This window comes from Hyperolius riggenbachi, chromosome 10 (genome assembly GCF_040937935.1).
Source record: "Hyperolius riggenbachi isolate aHypRig1 chromosome 10, aHypRig1.pri, whole genome shotgun sequence".
Classification (NCBI taxonomy): Eukaryota; Metazoa; Chordata; class Amphibia; order Anura; family Hyperoliidae; genus Hyperolius; species Hyperolius riggenbachi.
This window is the reverse complement of record NC_090655.1, coordinates 15,749,968-15,757,178: the sequence shown is the minus strand read 5'-3', so window position 1 is coordinate 15,757,178 and position 7,211 is coordinate 15,749,968.

Below are 7,211 nucleotides of genomic sequence, written 5' to 3'. Positions count from 1 at the left end.
CCGTTCGCCTGCGAAGCTTTCCGGTCCCCGGCGATGACATCAGGCCGACCTGGAGGTGCAGTATGCTCCGAACCATGTGGCGGGGATTGACAACGCCGCTCGTGCGGGCGCAGGAGGTCGGCCTGATGTCATCACCGGGGACCGGGAGGCAGCGGCGGCGAACGGCTGACGGCGGAGCAGCAGCGAGGGACTTGCTGGGAGCTTGGGGCTGGACGAATCCCCGGGTAAGTAGCACTTATTTTCCTTATAATCGCCCTGATGATTCCTTTAAGGATTACTCCAATGCAATGCACATATAGGGGTGTTCATTACCAGCATAGCACCAATGACAAGCTAATAAGATGGATGAAGGCGGGCCCCCCTGGTCCAGGGGCCCCGGTACAGTCGCAACCTCTGTATCGCCTATTGCCACACCACTGACCAGGGCTGTGTAGTCGGCGTCCTCTTTTATGAAACCACCGAATCATACTCCTCAGTTTATGAAACCTCCGACTCCAGGTAACCAAAATTACCTTAGTCTAATTTTTACAGTGATTAAGGATTTGGTTCAAAAATCATCCGACTCCTCAGTTTACTGAAACCACTGACTCCGACTCCAGGTACCCAAAATTGCTCCGACTCCACAGCCCTGCCACTGACTATAGACGCTGCAGTGCACTATTAGCCCTACATTTAATTAACCACTTTATTAACCATTTAAAGGAGTCATCAGGCGATTATACAGAAAATAAGTGCTACTTACCCGGGTCTTCCTCTAGCCCCAAGCTCCCAGCATGTCCCTCGCTGCAGCTCAGCCGTTCGCCGCCGCTGCCTCCCGATCCCCGGCGATGATGTCAAGCCAACCTGGAGGTCAGCCTGTACTGCGTCTGCACGAGCGGCACTGTCAATCACTGCCACGCGGTTCGGCGCGTACTGCGCAGACGCGGTAGTTTTGCACTTGCGCAATACGCTCCGGTCCACGTGGCGGTGATTGACAGCGCCGCTTGCGCAGGCGCAGTACATGTGACGTCATCGCCGGGGACCAGGACACTTCACAGGTGAACGGCTCACCGTGGAGCTGCAGCGAGGGACATGCTAGGAGCTTGGGGCTAGAGGAAGCCCCGGGTAAGTAGCTCTTATTTTCCGTATAATTGCCTGATGACTCCTTTAACCTCCTGAGCTCAGGAGGGTTTGCAGCCGAGAGTCCCCCAGTATAATTTTTTTGAGATCGCAAAGTTGTAATAGCTTCAGCTAGTGCTAGGCTAGCTAGCAGTGGTGGCCGGCATCCCCCGATTACTTTTAATCCCTCCCGATCGCCGCTAAATACATTACCCAGCCTGGATCCAGCGATCGGTGCAGCCTCCCCGGACAGCTCCACTCTTCTCTATGGGGAGGATTGAACGTCATGATGTCATGCGCAGACCCGATCCTTCCCATAGAGAGGACCGGAGATGTACAGGGAGGCTGCGCGATCGCTGGATCCACGGGGGATAATGTATTTAGCGGCGATCGGGTGGGGGGGGGGTTATCAAAAGTAATCAGGGGATGCTGGCCACCACTGCTAGCTAGCCTAGTGCTTGCTGAAGCTATTACAACTATGCAATCTCAAAAAATTATCCTGGGGGATAGCCGGCGGTATGCCCGACACAGTGTCAGGCATGCATACCGCTAAGGAGGTTAAGGACGACGGTAATTGAAATCTACCCCGTTTAGATGCTGAGTTGGCTGGCAGGACGTAGATTTCAACTCACCGACACCACACATTCTCACCGCTACCACCGCAGCTCACTCGCCCTGCTCTCTCTATAACTGCAAAGCCCAGTGAGCGGGTCAGAAGACGATTTTATGGGCACCTGACCCTGTCTATCAATGTAAGCAACTCCCATTGGCTTACATTGATAGACACGGTCAGAAGCCAATGAAAGTGGCTCCTGACTGGCTCACAGGAACTTTGCCGTCATAGATACTGTAGCCTGAGGTTCCCGACGTGTGGCGCGGACGGCGGGTATGTGCAGCGATTCGTCTGTATTCCACAGTTTCTGGTACCAGCGGTCTCTGGTCCTTAAGGGGGCAGAGACCGCTAGTACGTAAGTGGTTAACACTGGGTCCATGCCAGAGGAAGCTCAATGAGCCAGAATACTTGTAATACCGTTACAAAACCCCTTTGCCACTTTCAAACTCTGAAAACTTGCTGGCAGCACATTCGTCTATGCAGAAAAGCATGTGTTTTAGGCCTGTGCGTTTCTGCGGTTTTTGGATTTACGTTATTTTTTTTTTATGCGTTTGCAGTTTTAATAATCTCCTTTTTCAATAAGAGGAAAAAATACAGTACCAGGTGTTATTTTTAAAAAACATGATTCGCATGCATTTTACATTTCCCGTTTTCGCATACAGTATGCAGGTAGAAGCCTGCTGTGCGCAACGCAAAAAAAATTGCAATGGAAAACGCACACAAATGCAGTTTTTATGCGGCCCATATATACCATTTTGCTTTTGTTTTCCACATGCAATTCAAAGAAGTGTGCTCCCTGTCTGTAGTGCTGTTGTCTGTTTGCATAAGCAGTTATCCCAGCTTAGGCCTTTCCCTTTAGCCACAGACCAGTGCCTGCTTCTTGCAGAATGTGACAGGAAATTGCAGCCTTTGGTTATACAGCTGTTTTACTGACTTATCATTATTAATGGTGATTTATAGTGCCAGCATCTTCTGCGGCTCTGTACAGAGTAACAAACAGGCATTGGCATACAAAACACAGATGTGATAAACAGTATAATAGTATTAGTGACAAATTTACAGTGATTAACAAAACATTCAGCTTTTTGCAAGACAAATGAGAGAACCTTGCCCTTGTGATTTTACCACTTGTATCTTTCCTATGCCTTTAGAACAGAGGTGCCCACTGAAATGGGGAAAAAGGGCGTGAGAGCCCTTTTATAATGGCTCTGATATGCGGCAAGGAAGGTAAATTTCGGCGCCTGATTGGCGGCAGTGTAAGTAAATTTCATAGCTATGCCATATAGCACTAGAGGCTTGCAGAAATGCTAATTGTGGCATTGCATATCGAGCTCAAAGCTTCCTGACGCAGACATGTACTATGTACGCAGACATAGTACATGTACGCAGACAGGTCGCAATAGCAGCATAGGGGGCGATATACAGGCTGGGAACGCGAAGAATCACTCGCGTTCCCATGCCTGTTGGCCGGTGACGGCCAAACCGGAAGTGTTCGCCGGCGGGTCCTGGAGCGTCAGAGCGGGGCTGCGAGGGCACCGATCGGCTGCTGGGGGCTGAGGGAAGCCCCAGGTGAGTAAATCTCATTTTTTATAGTTCACTTAAGTTTTCCTTTAAAGAGACTCTGAAGCGAGAATAAAACTCGCTTTTTCCCTTATATTCTACATGGGCATGTTTGCCCCTGCTAAAACACCGCTATCCCACGGCAAAACGAGGGGTCTTTACCCCCCAAATCCCCCCTGCAAAATCCATGACCAGCTTGGTCGTAGATTTTGCTGCTCCTGGAGGCAGAGCTATGAGCCGCAGCTCTGCCTCCATGCCCCGTCTATCAGCGGCGGATCTCCGCCTCTCCCCCGCCCCTCTCAGTGAAGGAAGACTGAGAGGGCCGGGGAGAGGCGGCGATCAGCGGTGATAGACGCGCTGAGAGGCAGGGCTGCGGCCATTAGCCCTGCCTCAAGCAGGAAGTGCTCCCCGCACAGAACGGAGGGGATTTTGGGGGTAAAGGACCCCCTTTCAGCCGCAGGATAGCGGCATTTTAGCTGGGGCAAACATGCCCCTGCTGAATATAAGAGAAAAAGCGAGTTTTATTCTCGCTTCAGACTCTCTTTAAAGATTATTCCTGGAAAGCAAATCTGAAGTGACACTGAAAAAAAAGTTAGGTTCTTACCCATACTTCCCAACGTTTTGAGATAAGAGGGACACTTTAAGACACGCCCCTGCCACACCTCTAACCACACCCCCACCACACCCCTGCACTTGGAATAATAATTATTTACAATCTGTTCCCTTCCCCCTGCTTACACCTCTCTGACACTATGGGCCGGTCCAATTCACTCTCTATCATAAGTTCTCTCCTATTTTTCATCTTCTGTTTAAAATAACTTTTCAGCGCTTTGCAAATGAAAAATGACTAAAAAGTAGGTGAAAAAGTACTGCCAAGATTATTGTGAGCATTTTCATGCTTACCAGTGGACTAAAATGCATTTAAAGGCTCATACACGCGTCGGATTTTCTAAACGACCGATTGTTTGGATGTCAAATCAGGCGTGTGTACAGTCGGTGGTTCAGCTGATAAGGCTAGTTTTGACAGATCCACCAAGGTCGTTTGGAAAACTGACGTGTGTATGAGCCTTTATGGATAAGATGAGAAAAGGTGAATTGGAACGAGCCCGGTCTCCCATTGGCAGGTTTGGGTGCTCCATATCAGTTCTGTATAGATTGCCTGAAAGGGGCCCAATTCCAAACGCACACCGAGGCCGATAGCACCTTAGCTACACCACTGTGTAGAGGTGCTTACAAACAGGGGTGTAACTAGAGGGGAGCAGGGGGCCCAGAGCTGTGAGGGGGACCAACTACTAACCTTCCCTTCCTCCGATACAGGGGACTATACTTCACATCAGGTGTTTTGTGGCTACGCCTGTTATGGGTGTGAAGATCATGATAGCCACACTTGTTTTATGGCCCTTGTGAGATGGGCCCCAAGGCTGTGAAGGGCACCAAGAGGAGGCAAGGGGAGGGCTGGGAACATTGGGGAGGGGGATGCAGTGTTCTCCCCAGGCTCTTTTAGCCAGGTGCTACGCCCGGCTAATTTTGGTAAGCACCCGGCTGTCATCGGCTCTCCTCCTCCTATACTGGAAGCAGAGTTGCACTGGCCCTAATTCCCCCCTCGCAGCCCACCCAGCTACGTTTTCATGCCACCCGTCTGGGAAAATTTTTTGGAGAGAACACCGGGGTGGCCGGATTTGTACTCTTTACTGCCCAAGGCCACTGTCACCAGCAGACCCCTTCAGTATAGCTAGCGAGGTGACCCCTCCCCCCTTCCCTCTAGTATATGTAGCCTGATGACACCCCAGTATAGGTAGCCAGATGACTCCTCCCCGTTCCTTCTAGTATATGTAGTCAGATGACTCCTCCCCCTTTCTCTCTAGCATAGGTAGCCAGATGACTCCCTTAATCCCCCTCTCTCCCCTTTCAGTATAGGTAGCCAGCTCGCCTTCACACCGCAGCAGCCATCAGTGTCACTCATTTCTCCCCTTATCTCCAGTGCAGAAGCTTCCTCTTCCTTTCCCTCTCCAATGCTGCCCAAGTCAATAGCCTCCGGCCACAATGCAGACATGCACAGAGAGCAAGGTGGCCGCTGCACAGGCAGATAGCAGCAGAGTACCGCTGTCAGGCACTCACCTGATCTCCCTGCATTGCAGCATTTGCAAGCTTGCAAATGCTGCACCAGTTTAGTCTGCTGCTTTGGTGCCCCTGCTCCTGTGGTGCCCTAGGCCATGGCCTAGGTGGCCTTGGCCTAAATCCGGCCCTGGGTGGCATCAAGGTTTTTTTTTCTGCTGGCCCCATGGACTGTAGTTACGCCACTGCTTGCAAATATGCATAAATGTGTGCAAACGCAAGGTTGATACAGACTGAGTGTGCATAAAGATACACGCAAATACATGTTTTTGTACCACCAAGGCAATCTACATATGGAGGGACAAGCCCGACATGACATCATCATTATAAGCAGTAGTCCCAAATACAGACTACAACCTAGATGGCTAGACTGCTTTAGCATAGAAGGAAGTTCTGTGAACAGACAGGATAAGTGTACATATCCCCTAATCCACAGCAATCAGGGATTAACTCTCAGCAGACAGATCAAAGCTAATAGGACTGATGGGATTGAGGGATTTTGTGCTATTAACACCATGTATGAGTACTCAAGCCCTCCAGTCCCCGACTGTGATCTTTGATGGCTCATTTCTCTCGTATGTTATGGCGCTCCCTAGTGGACATACCAAAAAAGACACGTCACAGTTTTTTTTTTTTTGTTTTGTTTTAAAACTTTATCATACTTTACAAGAATTTACAGTTTTGTCAGAAAGTACACTGCACAGATGCAGAACTTCACAGCTGAAATAATATCAATAGAGAAAAAATGTACAAAGTCATATATTACAAAAGACAAGGTTTAAATGACATGCAATAAATTAATACCCAGAGGAATGACAAAATGCAGAAAGAAAATGCTTTTTAAACAAGACAACCAAGGAGGGTTATACAGAACATTGTCTACAAAAAAAATCAGTCATTTGGTGTCTGCATATGCTGATCCTTTTACATTTTAAAGGACCACTATTGCAAAAAATTGTAAAATTTAAAAAAACATGTCAACACACATGAATAATAAGTATGTTTCTTCCAGAGTAAAATGAGCCATAAATGACTTTTCTCCTATGTTGTTGTCACTTACAGTAGAAAGTAGAAACCTGACGGAACTGACAGGTTTTGGGGTAGTCCATCTCTCCATGGAATTCTCAGCATGGCCTTTATTCTTTATAAAGACACTCCCTGAGAAGGATTCATACAAAGATGCCAGCCAACCTCTCTGCACACCTTTTTTGTCAGTTGGACGGAGCAACTACCATTCACAAAGTGCATTTGAAAATAAAGAAAACCCTGAGAATCCCCCATGAGGAGGTGACCTAGTTCAAAACCGGTCAGTTCTATCAGATTTATACTACCTACTGTAAGTGACAGCAACCTAGGAGAAAAGTAATTTATGGCTCATTTTACTCTGGAAGAAACGTACTTTTTATTTTTATGTGTTACACGTATTTGAAATTTTACGATTGTAATCACACAGCGATGCACTACAGTGGTCTCACAATGGGTCTGTTCTTATAACGCGAGCCGGGCTGTGTGGTACCGGACAAGGCACACGTTTTGCCCATGCTACGATTAAATGGCGACGAGGTACCTTGCGTTGTAAAGAACCTGTTACCAGAAGCCACTTATGCTTCTTAGTTCACATGGGAGTCTAAACGCGTCAGTTTCATCATTCAAGCGCTGTCCATTAAAATGAATTGAAATGTTTTTTTAAACTACACTTATGGGTTTTTGCACCATTTAAACACCATAGTTGATCCCCCCCTCTCGTCTTTTTGGTGCGTCTATGTTCCCCCAGGCAGTAGGGGGTTCAAAAAGGTGACGGAACGACGGCAACCACCGCCAAGCG